This window comes from Serinus canaria, chromosome Z (assembly GCF_022539315.1).
Source record: "Serinus canaria isolate serCan28SL12 chromosome Z, serCan2020, whole genome shotgun sequence".
Lineage (NCBI taxonomy): Eukaryota > Metazoa > Chordata > Aves > Passeriformes > Fringillidae > Serinus > Serinus canaria.
Window position 1 is genome coordinate 39,529,048 of NC_066343.1, and position 19,232 is coordinate 39,548,279.

The window sequence follows — 19,232 nt, forward strand, 5'->3', positions numbered from 1 at the left end:
AAAATACTTTTACCTGATGTCTTTAAAATAATTATGAAGCAATGGCACTGCAATTGTTAATTACAATACTTTTAATACAATCACTATATTTAAGAACATAGTTTTACATTCCTCAAAATGTATTTCTTAAGTTGTATTTCTTTAAATAGTATACATGCCTAGTTGCTTCTAGCAGTTAAAGACAAGGTAGATGGGTATTGGTGCCAGAGTTTTATACATATGGAAACAGCACATTTCCAACAAAGTTGTCACTAAAGTGTGAGATACATTATGTGATTTTCAGAGAAAGGCTGTGAACAGAGTACAAGAAAAAGCTCTATGAACCAAGATTAAAGGAACTTTAAAAAGGCGCTATAGCTATTCATTTATCTTAAACTTTTAAAGTAGCTATGATAAAAAAATGTTAAAAATTTACCGCCTGAAATTTGACGTTAACTAATATTGAATGAATATGAAGAGATGTTCTTATCTTCTGGGTTGCTGGGAATCAGAAATCTGTATTTACCAATACAAATAACTTGTAAGAAGAATACAGAATACAAAATCACTTGTAAAGCACTTGTCTTTTTTTTAAAAAAAAAAAAACAACACTGTTCAAGAGTGTCCTCTTGTGGTACTATAGAATAAGCCAAATGAAGTTGTCTTAAGTAGAAACACTTTTCTTAACAACTAGATTATGGAGTTGGTTGGGGTGTCCTGGCAGATGTTTTCGTTTGGTTAGTAAGTTGAGTTCTTTAGGTTTTGTTTGGTAAGTTGGTTTTTAAAAAATGATACTAAGTAAATATTTGCAAAAGTGTTTGAATAGGTATTTATAATTTTGGGAATAAATGTTTCAAGGTTGGTTGATCTGGCAACAAGCTTTTACTCCGGTTCAGGAAGATGCCAAAGGTCTCCAGCAGTGTCCCTTCTGAGAATGCAGAGCCATCCTGAGCAGAGCCCTGCCATTGTTGGTTCCTCTGCAGGTCAATGGACAGGTAGTTACCCTGTGTGGATATAGAATAGAGTTGTGTCTGTAAGGTGCAGTGAGAGCAACCTGCATTTAGGTCCTGGGCTGAGTTGGTGTGGCTCTAATGACCCTCTCACTGGCACTATGCATTGCTCTGCAGGTCAAGCTCACCTTCGGCCATGCCTCTCAACCCCGCTTGGAAAAGTGTTTACTGTGCTATCATGTTTAACTGAGGTATCCTGGATAAATGTGGCTAGCCACAGCTTAGGTATTTCCAGTTTAGTCAAATGGAATACCTTTAGTCACTTTTTCCACTGCCTGTCCTGTGCTTTTGAACTTACTTTTCTCACCAAACTCAAAGTAATAACAGGTGATTTTTAATTTGCTGAAGGACTGCTGTAGTTCAGGTGTCCCAGAAGTTAATGGGGATATTGGGAGGGATCACAGAAGGTAAATCTGTCCATCTGGGGCTGATGGTCTCTGATGTGCATACACCTCACTAAAAGGTGTGTGCTCTAAAAGGTCCTAATGACTGTGGTTACATTTCTGTGAAGCAGATGCTCCTGAGCACTGTGGAGCAGGATGGGAGACCTCAAGAATCTGATACTACATTGAAAAAATAGGTTAAAACAGTGCTGGAGAGTAGACACAAAAAAAAAAAAAAAAGGGAACTGAAATTAAGCCAATACAGTTGTGTAGTTGATAAGGCATGAAATGCCACGATGAAATATTTCATTTATAAGGGATTGTTTCTTTCTCATGAACAACCAATTACTTAAGAAAGAACAAGGTCTCACAGTACTTTCATGGAGCAGGGTTTTTCACTGACAAGTTTGGCATGGAAAAATCCTGCCAGCACAGTTCATGGTCAGATGAATAGTGCCAGGGCCTCAGCTGCATTTCACAAACTGGTCAAAAATGAAATCATCACCTGCATCATTTTATCAAGACCTTCTCTTGAATTTTATCAAAGAACTATCATTGATAAAATTGTTGTGGAATCTGGTTTCTCCCTGAAAAACCTTCGCAGTGATACAAAAGGAAATTAGTTTCTAATACTTAGTTTGTAGAGAACAGGATGTACTCACAAAAATAAATTATCTGAGACAGAGGGCTTTGGTTTTGGACTTCATTTAGCAAGAAAAAGAAAACCAAGGATATTTAAGAATTACCCTTGGAGAAGGTAAGCAAGCAAAAACATGTGGGAGAGGCTTGCTTTGAAAATTATTATGGCCTGATAGCCTGAAAACCAGGTTTCTAAGAAGAGTAATTATAAATAATCTTAGCATAATTTTCTTGGCTGCTCAGATGGTCTTTGCAAGATGAAGCTAGTTTCTGTGGGTTTGGGTGTTGTTTCTGTGCCCATATTATTTGTAAATTATTTTTTTATCTTGCTTTTCATCAGACCCATGGGGCTGGGTTGCATTTCTTGCCAAGTTGGTTAAGATTTGCAGTCAACTGCTTATTTCTTATTTTTCTTGCCTCTAACAACTGAGAAAATTCTTATCAGCCCCTAGCATACTGTTCAAAAGATAAAAATGCACAAAATTATGATTATTATTCTTGTTGTCTAAATTGGAACTGGAGAATAGAGATCAGCTGGGAAACTTAGATATGGTTAGGGAAAAAACCTTAACATGTAGGGAATGTCAAGTCTCTGGGTTTTCATAGGAAAATGCAGAAAAAACCCTCAGTTTGTGAATTTTGAAAGGACCTCCAAGTATGTTTTCTAACAAAAAAAAAAAGTGATGCTTTTCATCAATGTCTCCTCTGTAATCCTTTTTTTATTTCCTGCTCTATCTTACACAGCTTGCTTATAGTTGTGGGTAGCAATCCTCAGATCTGCAAAAATCATAGCATTAGCATTTCAAAAAAAAAAAAAACCATAGCAAAAACCATTAGCATTTCATTTATTATAGATTTCATTTGGGGCCTACTTCATTATGGATGCCATTAATTTCCCACAAATATTAGAGGAATTCTCTAATTGGATGTCATTTGGACTTGGCTTTTCTTCTGACAGTCCTGTGGTGATCATGCTGCCTGCTCTGCTGGAACCAGGTGGGCTGTGCAGACTGCTTGGATTCAGTGGCTTTGTTGATGTGGATGCTGTTCCGGAGGCCAGCAGATAGGCAAGAACCCTTTGTCAGAGCAGGGAATCAAGAGAGGAATCATTTTTTTCTTGATTCCTTGGATACCTGGATCCATGTGTCCACTGGTCCATGAGCAGAATGCCAAAGGAGGAGGTGGAAGGCCTTTGTCAATAGTAAGGTGTGCCTAACATCTTAAACCTGAAAAATGATATCATATGACTTGTGATTTCTGACTTCTTATTTGCTTTATATGAGTCAGCCTGCTTAGGTGAGTTACTTGGGCAAAGGAGTAACTTCATGATGGGAAGGGAAGTCCAAGAATATATAGTGTTTCACCCATAATTCTTGATAATCTATATCAATTCACCTTAGTGGTTTTAAACCCTGTGAAAGCTTCAGATTTTAAGGAATCTGGCTTGCATTGAAACTATGTGGTGTCAGTTTTGAGTTATTCATACATATTATTCCTTTATTCTTATTCTTCATGTTGAAATTGAGATTGATTAACTTGTAACATATTTTATTGCCTTTTTTTGCTAAAATGAAAAGTAGCAATATGACTCTAAGAGCTCAAATACTCAAGAAAATACTTTAAAATAGTATCTACTTGAAAGCGTCTACTTTCAAACAAGCACTTCACCCTGAACGAGACATTGCTGAAGTTCCTTCAACTTAAGGGGAATTAATGATTACAGAATTGAGCACTGAAAACTTTTTGATATTAACCCTTACCCAGCTCTTATATATGCAGTCTCATGAGGATAGTGATAGCAACAGTTCCTCATTTGATTGCATTGGAAGAAAATTGTTGGCATTAAGCTGCAAGAGAGAAGAGGCCAGCTTTTTGTTTAACCTAGGCTACTTATAGATTTGAAGTTGAAAGTTGAAGTGAAGAATGGATGGGCCAGACCTCCTGCTATTTCCATTACTACTTTTTCTTCAGTAAGAGCCATAAAAATCTAGATTTACAACAAAGGATATGTGTAATATCAGCCTTACCTTGGCTTTTAATTTTAAATGGAAACAACAAATTCAAATACATGATAATCCTCTTTGAATGACATCTTGACTGATAAATTTCATCTGACAGGAAATTGTGTACTTCATGTGAATTCAGGCACTGCAGTACTCATTTGGGGAGCTGAGCTAATTTAGTATTTCTGAACCTTCCAGACTCAATTGGACCTGGAAGGGAAACAAACAAAACTGTAGATTTTGCATTCATACTACTAGAAAGATTTTCACATATTTTTATCTCAAGAAAGTCAGGACTTCACTTTCAAGATTATTGGGATTTTATGTAGCTTTAGCAGATAAAAATAATTTTGCAGAGGTATATATGTCTGCATAAAAGGGTTTGTTGACTGTTTAAGAGTTAAAAAACTTCCTTTTTTCTTGACTGAGAACTTCACTCATTGGACCCTTGGAATATTACACTGTGATTAAGAATTTAATTTTAAAATTAGATTTTATTGTTTTATTAAGCTTCACAGCTGATTTAGTGACTAAATATTAATTTTATTTAACTCCTTATAATATGTTTCTGTTCCAAGACATTGTTTAGAGAAATAGTTTCATTGTTTTGTTTCTATTGTACCATTTAAATTTCTGATTTGATTTTCAAATCAAACAATGTAATTCTGTTTGACCAGTGGAAAATATACAAGCTGAAATTTTGATACAAGCTGAAATTTTGTGTATCATTGTACCTCACTTAAATATAATTGTTAGCATAGCTGTGGTTTGATTTGCAATATATCAAAGTAGCAATATAATACTGTGTAAAAGGCTTTGTAACCTATAAAATTAAATACCAGCTAGTTTTTAATATTCATACATTCACACAACCAGAGGATATTTATCAGGATTAAAAGTAAATAAGGTAAAAATGTTCTAGATGTTTAAAAAGTAAGGAAAAGTTTCAATGAGATGTCTTACTTGCTATGAATACTTCAAATTTTGGTAACTTAAAAATGCAATTGAGAGAATACAGTGGTGCATATACCTAATTCTAATTGCTTGTGAAAAAACCTTAATTTTTTCAATTATTTCATGTTGTTCATATAGTCTAACTGCAATAAAGGAATACAGTTCTTATATCTTCATTTGGCATCCTCTGAGCTCTCAGTCTTGACGGTCTGCTTAGTCTCCATTAAAGAATTTCCTTTACTGGAGGCAGGATCAAATCTACAGTCATTGCCATTACTGAACAGTGAAGAGGTCATACCTCCTGAAGATGGGCAGTCAGTGCCTTGGTTTAGTTGGTGAGGATGTGTTAGGTCACAGGTTGGACTTGATGACCTCAAAGGTCTTTTGCATCCTCGTTCATTCTGTCCTTCTGTGGGACTCTGTAATGACTGTTAAATACAAGTCATGCATTTTTATACAGCTATTATTAATTATGTTATAAATACACTTTGCTGCTGGTTTTGATGTAGTAGTAGAAAGAATTTCATTGTGCTGAAAAGGTATTATTAAAAAAATATATATATATTTAATAGATTGATCTATTCCAGCAAAATAAATTTCTGCATTCGAAAGGTGCTATCTGACAACACATAAAAGCTGCTTGTATAATTCTAATGTTAGCACTTCTGTAGCCTGGTTGTACACAAATAATATGAAGTAAAGCTGTTCTTGGGTGTTCACATGAGAAAACTGGTTTTAATGCAGCACAATGTAATGAAGAACTATGAAACTGTGATAAAATAAGTTATCTTACAGTGGAGAAGTTTTGCTTTTTCCTTATTAAAAGCAACATTCATAAAGATTTGCATTAAATAAATGTGTTTGGTAACATTCAGTGTTGTCACATAGTAGAGATAGGAAAGTTTCTGAAACAGATAATCCTTGGAACAAAAGAGAATGGTCCAAGGACACACTCAGAAGAGTCCAGAAGTGAATACCATCTTACCTAAATGGAGAGATGAAATCAAGGTTGGCTTACTTTTTAAACTTACATTTCTTACAAGGTATTTCTTATCTTTAAGAAATATTCTGCCAAGGGCTTTAATTCTGATTTTTAAAACTGCAGTGTCCTTAATCCTTACCTTTAGCTTTAATATTTTTCAGGTTTTAGTGTCTTGCTTTATGGAGTGTGATTCATTTAGGTCAAATAAATCAAAGTACTGTTGTCAGAGCTTTGCTTTAATACACTCTTCAGCAAGGTGGCAGAATACAATGAATACATTCTTTTAATCAATGTTTCTATCTCTTTGAAGAGCGTCCATAAATAAGACAAGATAAGTCTGGTATTGTTAACATCTTCTAAACCTCCATAGTGTCTGTGGAGTAATTTTTTTATTCAAAGTCTTCAGAACTTCATAACTTATTTTTTTTGACTTGTTTTGGGTTTTGGTTTTGTTTTGTTTTGTTTTTCTTTTTGTGTTTTTTTTTTTTTTTGTTGTTGTTTTTTTTTGTTTGTTTGTTTAAGTAGAGAAAAAATATTTAAAACAGGCAATAGAAAAGTAACTATGAGAAAGCTTGTATTCTTAAGTAGAGGAGATTGTTTAGCATGGATCAGAGAAGCCTTTGCACAGGAGGAAAATTAAGTAATAGAATCATAGAATCATCATAGAAGAGACCTACAAGGTCATCCAGCCCAACCATCCACCCGGCATTACCACAGCAACCCCTTCACCACTAAGGCTCCAGACTTCTCTTGAACTCCTCCAGGGATGGTGACTCCACCACCTTCCTGAGCAGCCTATTCCAGCTCTTGAACCCCAAAGAGAAAAAAATTCTGAATCTCCCCTGTCTCATCTTAAGGCCATTTCCTCTGGTCCTCTCACTGCTGGCACAGTAGAGGAAACCAGCCCCCACCTCACCACACCCTCCTTTCAGGGAGCTCTGGAGAGCTGTGAAGCTCCCCCTGAGCCTCCTCTCCTCCTGACTAAACAAACCCATATCCCACATATATCCTTATAAAACCTGCTTTCTAGTCCTTTCAAAGCCTTGTTGCCCTTCTCTGGACACATTAAAGCATCTCAAAGGACCTTTTGAAGTGCGAGGCCCAGAGCTGATCAGGATTCAAGGTGTGGCCACACCAGTGCTGAGTACAAGGGGATGCTCACTTCCTTAGTCATGCTGCCCAGGGTGCCATGGGGCTTCTTGGCCACCTGGGTACACTGTTGGCTCATACTGAGCCACCCTCTGCCAGCATCCCCAAGTCCCAAAGTTGCTGCTGCCAAAGTACTCCTGACCACTCCTCCTTCAGCCTGTAGAGCTGCATCAGGTTGTGACCCAAGTGTACTACTCCTTATTGAACCTCATGAAAGGATGACAATAGATTTCAATTTTTTAAAAATATATTATTTAACAACAGAAATACATTGTGGCTTTTCAATGAAAGGGGAAGAGATGTATTGGACTTGCTCAATATTCTTCCCTTTACTTCTTCCTGTTTCACTTCTCTGAATCAGTTTCAGTAAATGGGATGTAGTATCTTCCATCCCACTTCTAAATAGACAATATGAGCTAGAGAAAAGGAAGCATAGAATTGTCTTCTTATCAGCTTAGAAAGTGGAAGTGGATTTTAAACATGCCTATAAATACACAGCTAATACAAAACTAGATTAGTATAGCATCCCAGGGTTTGGGGGTAATCACATTGTGTTTCTTTCCTGCCAAAAAGAATTTGGACCCTGCGGATCTGTGTTGATTATTAACATTCCCTAATTTCCAATTAACTCTGCTGTGTGGTATGCAAAGTTACTGAAAGATTGACTCTGAAAACCAAATGCATGATACTCACCTTTAAAATGTAACTCAGATTATTAATTCAAAAGTATATTATTTCTACATGTCATGTATGAGCTCGTTTTCTCAATTCTTTTGGCATTCTTACAATCTACATGCTTTTGGTGAGGTCTTCTACTGCCTACATTCTACTCCTGCTGAAGGATATTCACAAAGGATTATGCTTTGTGCTTTGCTCGTAGGTTTAAACCTACAAAGTCATGTCACCCCATTTATCATGTGATTATTTCAACTACACATTTTATTGTTCATAATGCTGAGATAAGCCTTAATAAAGAGTAAAAATCAGAGCACTTTGTGAAAAATTGCGAGAGTAAATAGGCCCCTGGCTGAATGCAGAATCACAGAGTCACTGGAGTAGAGAAAACATCTATAGAGGGCCTCATGCACTGTTCCCACTCAAAAAGGGGACAACTAGAGCAGATTCCTCAAGGCCAGTCTTCAGCTGGTACTGAATGGCTCCAAGGAGAAAGACTCTACATCAGTGTCCTTTGTGGCCATTGAGAGCAATGATCACCTCACTCAATCTGCTGGTAACACTTCTCCTATTGCAGCCCAAGTGGTTGTTGGCAATCTCTGCAGCAAAGGCATAGTGATGATTCACATTCAATTGCCCACAGGACCTCAAAGTCTTTTTCTATCAAGTATCTCCTCAGCTGTGTGTCCCAGCTTGTTTTGATGCACGTTGTTATTTCTCCCCAGGAAAATGACTTTTCTTTCCCCTTTGCTGAGCTCAATGAAATTCCTATTTACCCATTTCTACAGTTGTCTGACAACATACAACCAACTGGAGTACCAATCAGAGAGGTTTGGATTGTTTTGGTAGCACTGAGATATATATTTTAAATTATGTGTGCTACGTGAAATGCAAGGTCATACTGTCCCTGCAAAGTTTCTTGATAGGATAACTGCTTTTACTGAGTCTTTGATGAATTTTTTTCCTTAACCAAGCAGCTATTATTCAGCTAGATGTACACATTAGCATACACCAAGAGTGAAAGAAATGCTGTTATTGTTAAAGAAATATGTGCCACCCTCTTGGATCTAATCTGTATACTACTTCTGACAGATGTTACTTAGCAAAGTTTTCTGTGATGACAAAGGCTTTCTCCTCTCGTTATTCAGCAAGGTTCTGACCACCTAGATGCACATGTGTATGTAGGGTAATTGTAGCTTTGTGGTCAGGGACATCTGCAATCAGATCTTTGCCAAAAATTTCTGTTATGACTAGGATTGCTCAGTGAACCCAAGTTGCTTCAGTTCAGTTAAATTATTGAAGGAAAATAAATGAAAATAAAATGTTTTCCATTGGCAAAGAACATTTATTTCATTGTTCTCAAGAATTAGTCAAAATCTAATGAAGAAAAAACATCAGCAAACTTTTATCCAAAGACCAAAGGGTAACAGAAACAAAGCAAAAGAAACCTGCGTGACCTGAATAGTTAATAAGTTAGGTGGTTTCTAAAAAAAGAAGAAACTCAAGGCTGTGACTAAAGAAGCAAACAAAACTGTAGGTCACCTGCTTCAGGGTAGCTCTGTCATGGCTTATGTCACGTTCTCACAGTGAATTCCTGAGCAAATACACCTTGCACAAACAAACGTCAGGGGTTGCATTTCAGTAGTGCTGAACAAATGTTCCAGCAGCGAAGCGTACTGTTCCTTTGGAGAGGCGGCAGCAGCAGCCTGAGCAGCCGGATACAGCGTGCCCATGGGTGGGGGCATGCCTGGCCCGCCCGGGGTGTTGCAGCAGCAGCTTGTGACACGGCAAGGCAGGAGGCCTCTCTGCAGCATTTTGTCTGGTTACAGGCTACCAGCTATAGGTAACAGACAGAGAGGTAAATGGCACCCGTCAGGCAGGCACGGAAAAATGCAAGTCAGAGGGATTTTTCACTTGGTCACTGTGCTTTAGTTCATTTTGGCTGTTGTGTATGTCATGAAAAAAAACTTCAAAACTCAGCAAGGTCTTTTCAGCTGAACATGCTCAGCTGTGTAAGAAAAGCTGTCAGCTTTTGCTTGGTGAGGGTATTTATACAGTACTTCCAAAGACAGGCTATGTCCTCAATTTCCAAGTCTGATTCAGAAATACTGTTATGATTGAAAGCTGATACTTCTGCATCTACATTTCTATATGCTATCAGTACTCTGCTAGTTATGGAGTTAGAAAATATGAAAGTAATCTGGATTTTCTTTGGCTGGACAGGAAGCCTCTAGCAAGTGAAACTAATTTTTTTCTGAGCTGAAGGAATTTCAAGAGCTAGCCTGCCTTTTTTTGCCCTACCATTTTATACTGACACAAAATCATGCTCAGCCCACTTTGTCAACACAACCATGTACTTTATGTATATATTTTTAAAACTTTCACAAATTCCTGTATTCATATGTTCGATAACTGTGGCTACTTTCTACTTTAATAATACCAGTATCTTAATTGGCATAATTAAGAGCAGGGAAATAAAAAGATGGAGCCTATACAAAGACAGCTATACAAAATCTGCATGCTAGCACCAAGGTGGCTTTGAGGAAAAAAATTCATAAAATGCTTCCAGTTGCTGGAATAGAAAGAATGGCAGAATGGTAGAGCTAGTATTCCGGGTGGACTAAGGTGTGAAGGTCCTTGGCTTCTCCTGTAATCAGCTGCTGTAAGTTATTCCAGCCACTAGTCTTCTTAACATATATTTTATATTTAAACTAGGTTACTTTAGGAAAAACTATGTATCTATATTAGTTTTTAATGGGTATTTTATAGGCAAATAAATATATTATCTCATCAGGCTGAACTAGAAATAATTACATCATTTAGCTGCACTGCAGATGTAAGTACAGACAGCTGTTTTGGGTTCATTGGCAGTCTCTCAGCTGTTTCTAAAATACTCCATCAGGCAACAAAAGCAGAGTGGGAGGCATCGCTCTGCACAGTTCCTGCTCTTCAGTGTTTATGTTGCTGAAAATCCAATCTTTTTCAACTTCTAATGTTTAGCTCCTACTCTTAATTTCTGTTCCCAACCAGTTGTTTAGATATAATTACTACTACTCTGTAGAAATGGCAAATGTAATTTTAGGGAGTGATTTTCTAGCAAGGATCTGGAGACTGGGCATAGGGCAATCTCTGTATGTAATCAGCAGTTCTCTTTAGGAAATGGTATTACATGAGTGAATAAACTGTATTTGACTGTTTAAACTAGCTGGCTTGTTTAGCTCAGCTAAACAAGTATCCTGTATATTATATATAACAAGTAGTTTGTATCCTGTGTCTTGTGGAGGACACTGGTGAAAATGGGTCCTAGTGAAAGTTATAGATTTTTTCCTAAGATTTACATGAATACATGGCATGGATGGATGTATATAAACACATGTCTGTAACTGCCATAGAGGCAATGATTTTAAAAGAGATAAATCTTTGAGTTATGAATTCTAGAAAGCAAAGAGGTGCTCTGGGCTGTCTTGGAGTACCAGCAGTTTCTGTAGATGAATAAGGTCTGCGGGATTTCATCATAATCTCCAAACAAAGCCCCAGTTTGTCAATATACTACATACAACAGGGTCATTTATATGTACAGTTTGAACTGATGTACATCCCAGAATGAGAAGAAAGAGATTAAATCAGTGAATTGAAATGGCTAAGGTTTGTCAAGTCATTTAACATGGAATATGTTTTGTACTTTCATTTTGGAACTGCAAGTTAATGAAGGTAGCTACTTTTAATCCCTTGAAGTTTTGTTGTCAAGTGCTAGAGTGAATTTTGGTACACAAAAAAGACACAAAGGGGAATAATTTAAAGTAATATAATACATATTTTGAGAAACAGCAGATTCAAGACATTCTGTGGATTAAGTTTGTTATTGCTTTTGTCCTATTTATACACCACCTGACATGCATCTGGTATGCTTTTGACAAGTAAGCAAAGTATTTTAGATTTGTACAAGATTAACTTAATGACACTTGAAGCAAAGGAAGGACAATGAATAAGTGGGAATAAATAATAATAGGGTCTTAATATACTTTTGTGACAGTCAGAAATCTTGAGCTGTAGATCCTTAGAAGAGGTAAAATGAGCAACTCATAAATGGCAGCTGCCAGCTGTTTAAAGAGTGTCCTCAAATATTTCTCATTATTAGAACAGATTCTGGGATGTTTTAAAATGAAAGTGCAAACTTGGGTTGCTCTCACACTGAATATCTATGCAGTAATGAGACTGTGAAAAGCCATATGAAATATGCAATATGTATTATCCTGTATTGCTTTAGTTGGATGTAACATAAATATTGGTGTGTATAAGCAGGGCAGTCCTACCACCTGAACCCACTGTGTGTTCTTTAAGATAGTTTTGATAACTTTTAGGGGATTTCTATGGTACCATTCAAGGAGAACTAACACTGTGCTGAAAATAGAAAAATTCAATGAACAATGAATTGGGCAAAGTTTCACCGCAATCCATTTTTCTACATGGAGTCTGCAAAGATACTTCTTTATTTTTGTGAAATAAACAAGCAGATCCCTCATAGGCACTTGAACCTTCCGTAGCACCAATTCCTTGAGCAGTTGCAGGAGGCACCGAGCCTTGCCATGGGTCCCTTCCCTAGCCCAACTCTGCTGTCCCAAGGTTCAACTTGCATTCTCCAACTCCAGGAAAGTCCACAAGACAATACTGAAGCTTGTTTCTTATCCCATCACCACAGGAAACTAATTCCTGTCAAAGAGTCTTTCTGTCCTTGGCATTCCTGCTCCCAGCCACTTTAACCTCTTTTTGCAGCAAAGCCTCCTTGCCCTCCAGTCTGTCACAAATTACAGCTGCCAAGCAGGCTCAGTTAGAATGTCCCTTTCACAACTAAAATATGGTTATTTTTTGTGTCCTAGATTTGGATTCCTCTTCTTGTGCACTGAGCTTAGTAAAGTGCAATCATTTAATCCTTTATTGATCTAGGAGTTTTGCTTTCCCTTTTTTTTTCTTGCTGTCTAACGCTCTTAGATATTAAGCAGCTGATTCAAAGTGTATTTCAGGTATTTATACAGAGTACTTCCTGGTGTGGGATCATCAGCCAAGTAACAATATTTAAAACAGGTGAAAGGAGGGAGCTGAGGTGGCATTTATTAGTGCCTTGCCTCACCCTCTTGGAGGAGGAAGTCTGCCCCGGAGCAGACTTATGGGGTTGCTATGGACACTAGTATACAATGTGCTGCAAACAGAAAAGGACTGAACTTTCCAGAGGGCCCTTCTGTCGAGTAAGTTTCAGCAATTTGGAAAATGTTGAACCTTCAAGGTAAATTTTTCAGCAGTAACAGTCAAACTAACATTTGTAATAACAAATCATTAGCACTTGAGTATGTACTACAAGTGTTTTGGTTACTTTATTTTGATGCATGCCAGAAGTAACTCAAATTTCTACTCAGATTTTGCCTCAGCTATTTTGTTCAAAGTCAGCTGAAATCAAGGCTAAACCCCTTTCACAAATGAGCAGCTCAAAGTAAAGAGTCACAGCTGGGAAGAAATACAGTATAATCTTGGGTATTAAGATCCTTTCAAGACCAAGATTAAGAAAAGTTTTATCAAGTCCAGAAGGGCTCTGGCCTACATGGAAACCATTGTCAGATCATGATGATGTTGAGGAGGTAATTCAAAACGTAAATGTGGAATGGGAAATCTGCTCTCAAGTATGTCCTGAGAAATGTACTTTAGATGAGTTTTCTTGAAAGGTTTTATTATGCTTCCTATGTTAGCCCAGATACACAAATGTTGTTAAACAGGTTCAAAGAGTGCAGAACTAATTAGCTGACATCAAAGACATTACTTATTTGGAAGTGGATGAAGTAAACATGACACACATGAATGAGATGATCACTTTCTATGAAATAAACAGAGCATGACCAAGGCTGAGCTCTCCTTTATGTAAGCCTGACATTCTACATGAAGTTGCTATTGCACCTTCAATTTTGAGCAAGCACCAGGTAGTCCAAATTTTATCAGAACATTTAGAAACAAATACAAAAATTCACCAAACACCAGAAACCACTTTTTCTTTTTTTTTCATTCAGTTGAAAATTAGGGGTAACACTTCAAAGAAAGTGGTAATATAAACCCAGAAAAGTGACTGTGGTTTTATGCCACTTGTGTTAAAGGAAACAGAGCTCTAGTGAACACACTATGTCAAGAAACAAAATTTCACCTGTGAAATCCATGTCTTTCTATAGAATCCCTTTCTAAGAGGAATAATCTTGTAGAAATCTACTATAGGACCTAATCATCTTGCAAAGAAACAAGCATACAGCAAAGCACATTTTAAAAATATTTGAATTATTTTTTGCAATAACTTCAAATGTGCTAAAAATATGTTTTGAAAAACAAGAAAAAGGTTTTTCTGAAAGTTTTACACATACTTACAGAATGGATAGAATTACAGAATTTTTCACTACTGAATATACTCAAATGATACCTTTTGCTTGGTGTTCACTGTTTAGTAGTGCTTTGATCAGTAGTTCAGAAGCTAGAATTGGTATTCAGCATGGCTCTGCTTTGTGCTAATTAGCTTGATTGGCAGAGCTAATTAGCCTGGATGTAGCATTGTGCTGATGCAATGAGACAGCTTTTTGATATATAAGCTAATATTGTTGCATGGCAATGTGGTGTTCCAGTCCATTAATAACTAGATCAGCTCTTCCCCTATTATGGCATTGCATTTCCTGCTGTAGATGAGATCACAAGGATTTTGCACAAGGGACAATAACTGAAAATTTACCATAAGGATGGACATCCTGCTGGAAACACTTGGACTTTTAAGGTAAGCCACGTTGCTTTTGCTGCCTCTGATCTTCAATCCTCTCCTAGCCAGACGTCCACTATACAGGTGAATTTGTAAAAGACTTTGTGCCATACTCATTGAGACTAGACTTTAAATGAAGAGAGGAGAGAGTCTTTAGAAAGAGATTTGATAATTGGCGTAGCCTATCAATAATTTTGGTCTTTGTTTCACAGAATCACAGATTGGCTGATGTAGGAGGGAGCTCTAAGTATTGGCTGGTCCAACACCCCAGCTCAGACAGCCAGCTAGGCCAGGTTGCTTAGCACTGTCTCCAGTTGGGTTGACTATCTCCAAGGATGGAGACCCACCAGGGAGAATCCACAGCCTAAATGGGGAACATGTTCTAGTGTTCGATAGTCCTTAGTGTCAAAAAGTTTTTCATCTACTTAAATGTAAATTCTTGCATTTCAATTTGTGCTCATTGCCTTTTGTCCTGCCATCAGATACTACTGAAAGAAGTTTGACTGTCTTCATTATAACTTACGGTCAGGTAATTATGCACACTAAACCTTCCCTTCTCCCTGCTCTCTCAACCTTTCCTTCTGTGACAGCTCTAATCATGGAATATCAGTCTCCTTCATAGCTGTTTGCTAGTGTTTGTCCCATATGTCCATGTCTGTCCTGTGCAGGGAGGCCCAGAGATGGACCAGTTTTCCAGGAGTGTCTCACCCTGAGTGGAGGGGAAGGATCACCTCACTCAGTCTGTTGGTGATAATTTGCTAAAGCAGCCCAGGAAACTGTTTGCCTTTCTTAGGGAAACTGCTGGCTTTGACTTGTCCTGAGGATTCACAGGTCTTCCTTTCATTCAGTATTAATAGGTTTCCACCAGTGCCTGGAAATGGGATTATATCATTGGCATTATTTTCTTTGTTGCTAATTTATAGGAAACATGTTTTTATTGCTGTCCTTACATCTGATTATATTTTATTTCAGAAATCTTTAGGTTCTCTAATCTCTTTCCTGCACTTTATAACTTCATTTGTATTACCATCTATTTTCTTATTTTTAACATTAATTAAATTTGGTTTGTTTTATTTTTTTTCCTTATTGTTGTTTCTAAATGCAGTTCTCTGTTATTTAGGCTAAGATTACCAGAATTAAGAAGTTCTGCCAAACACAGCATTTGTCATAGCTTCAAATTTTAACTAAAGAGATCACAGCCCAGTTTTCTCTGAATGTTCTTCTTCCCAGTAGTTTTTCTTACAGCTTTTTGAAATGGAAAATTTATCCCTTTTGAACAGCAAATTACTCGTGGGAACTGTATTTTGTATTTCCATAACAAATACATGGGTGTTACAACAACTGAACTTTAAGCAACCACTAGTTTGCAATCTAGTAATTAATTAATTTTTATTCTACTGAATTTAAAATAGATCCATTTACTCTTTAGTGTAAAATCTTTGCTTTTCAATTAACTACTATATTATTAATAAATATTACGATTTACTGCTTATTGCATAAAATCATTGTATAACAAAGAATTTGAAGTCTACTCAAAGTCCTCAGGTTTAATTTTTATCTGTAACAAACAAAGATATTAAAGAAGGAATTTTTTGTCTGGTCGTATCTGGAGATATCAAGCTACCAAGAATCAATTTTATTTTTGTTTGTTTGTTTTTTGTTTGTTTTGTTTTTGGTTATTTTTTGTTTGGTTGGTTTTGAGTGGAGGTGGCGGTTATTTTGTTTAATTTTGGGTTTTCTTGTACAATGTATACTGTTGCATTCTGTAAATTAGGATGTGAAAAAATCTGCACATTTAGTACTGAATTTGAATAGGAGAAACATTGCTTGCTAATATTACTATCTTATATTGCTAGTTTTGGCACATCAGAAATCATTCTCTTTTAAGTGGAGTGAAATAAAGTTCAGGTAATTAAAACAATTTTCATATGCAGTCAGACTGCAAAAAATCTGAACTGTCATGCTAGAGAAATCAGTGGCACAGGTCTTGCAGGCCAAAACCTAGATCAGAACTATTGATCTTCATTAACTACCGGGCATTTCTTAACCTAAGTCATCTAAAGACCTATTGGTAAATTAATGGCCTGTTTTACTGAAACAGTCAAATTTCCCTGTATTTGTATAGTAAATTAGGTGTTCAGATTAAAATGGAGACTAAATTTAAACTCTGCAGCACTTGTGTTAAGGTACATAGTTTTTGTCTTGATTTTACAGCTGGTGCAAAGAACAATTAACTTGGATTCATGATGCTAACTAATGGCCAATTTTTGTCTCACTTGCACCTTTTTTGCACAAACAGAGAGTGTTGGCTAATAAAACCTATGTCATCTTTTGAAGAAGATTCAAGAAGCCCAGAGCTAGGGAGTGGGATTGACAAACCTCCACATTAGTGCAAGAGAAAGGACGATGCAGAACCTGTAATAAATCTTGGGCATGTGGTTTCAAAAATTCATTATCACTCAGGCAAAGGCAACCACAAGCACAATTAACTTTGGTTGCCTTTAACAGGATGCAGATGTCTAGCAGCATGATCTGTCAGTATGCTTAATTAATTATCCATCCTAGAAATGATGAATCAAGAACTCCTTGATTTTGATAATTTACAGATGATTTAGAAAAATGTTTTTACACTGAGCACATTTCCTTTCAGAGCATTCCCTTGCCTGTCTCTTAATAGTCCTTATAAATTAAAGGGGTTTGTATGGAAAATTAAAGTCTTTCATAACAAAAACCACGAGGGGGAGCCCATGTCACCAAGTTGGGTTTTTTTTTCCCTTCTTTTTTTCTTTTGTAACATACTGAGAAAGTGATCCTCTGTTGTTTAAAGAGACAAGCATGACGCTTTTTCTTTAGTATTCACATGTTTTCAGCCTTCTTTTCAACCAGACCCAGTGAAAAGTCATCTGATACGGTGCATTTCTGAATGTTACCTTTATATAGGGGAAGTATTAAAAAGGTAAGAATCTTATTTTGTATAAAAACATAAAAAGAAAGAAGGTCCTGAATCTCATTTGACTCAGCTGTCTCTACTGAGTTCAGAAATTTTTTTATGAAATTTCATTTGGGTTTAGTTTTCCTTCTGTGGTGCCACACTGAAGAGGAAAATGTTCAGAGGCAGCAATTGTCATAGATATCCATTTGCATACACACAGTCATAGAGTAGCTTGAGTTGGAAGAGACCCTAAAGATCATCTTGTTCCAAACCACCTGCCCTAGTCATGAATGTCACTCTCTAGATCAGGTTGCTCAAAGCCCCATCCAACCTGGCCTTCCAGGGATGTGGGACATACACAACTTCTTTAGTGAACAGGAACACGCAGAGAAGCAGACAAAATTGATTGTCAAGGCCTCAGCTACAAAGAAAATATACTGCCTTTTCTGTTAATTAAATGTGAGCATAGTGTAAGACTGGGGAGCTTAGATATTTAATACTTATATCTATAAGGTAAAGCTTAGAGATATAATTCCCATAGAATTGTCTCGTAACTATGACACAGAGAATTCGATGTTTGAAACATATATTATTAGGAACTCTTACATGAAATTTGAGTGTATTTGTTAGCAAGATAGCCACATATTTCCAGAGGAGATGTAGCTAGAGCATTTTATCCCTTGTCACAAGAAGTCATTCTACAAAAGTGGCAATAAGAGGAAGACAAAAAAATTGTATTATTTGGACAAGAAAAATGATTGGCAAACAATGTGGGAAAATATTTACATCAAATTTTGCATAAGGTAATTACAGTCATTTGGATAAAATGTCATTGATAATAGACATGAATGGACAAGTGCTCAATATTTTGTAGGGGAGATACAGGTTAGGTAACACCTGCATAACATAGATATTTGCAATTGATTGGGCTTTCTATGCTTCTTTCTGACTACTGCTCCTAAAGTGCAGGCAGATAAAACCTCAGCTGTAGGTATAAAGTTATAATTGTGGAGAAAGGGGTCCCAGAACACTAAAATCCCTTAACCAGTGCTTATTTTTGAAAGGAAGAATAGCAAGGATACAACTTTCATTCCTTGACAAATTTTCTGAGAAATAATCAATTTTCACTATTAATAGTGAAGAAAAAAAAGGCAAAAAGCAAAATCTACTCTCTTTCAATCAATCTTACCCTGTTCTGCAATATGCTAACAGACCTTAAAGAGAGAGTAAGACTAGATACCCAATAAGTTTTTGGCACTGTTCTCTGTGTTGCTCTCACAAGCAATCAAGGGAAACATGCTATGTGCAAATATTTACAAATAAATGAAAAAAATATTTTGAATCTATTTCAAGTATAGATGGCAGTGATTTGTTTTAGTATAGAAAGAGTTTTTTGAGCTCTTCACAGTCTTTGCTCTTGGTCCTCTATAGTTTAGGGTTTTCAGTGGTGGTCCTTGATGCCTCTGGCTGTATAGCTGAAACCAAACTGAGGGTGTGTGGCAGGGCTTTGGTAACAGGATTAACAAATATGAGTATGTATCAGTAATGTCATGTCACAAAAGGCAAGAAGTGAAGAAATAAAAAAGCTTTTGACATTACCACTGTTGGAATCTCAGAGTTGCTACTGCTCATTGTTGTAGAGGAAAATCTCTCAACAACAGAAGTCAAGTAGTCTTGTTAGAGACCGACACTTCTTATGCATGGGTAAGTGCACAGTTGCAAACACACAGGTATAGACACACTGTTTA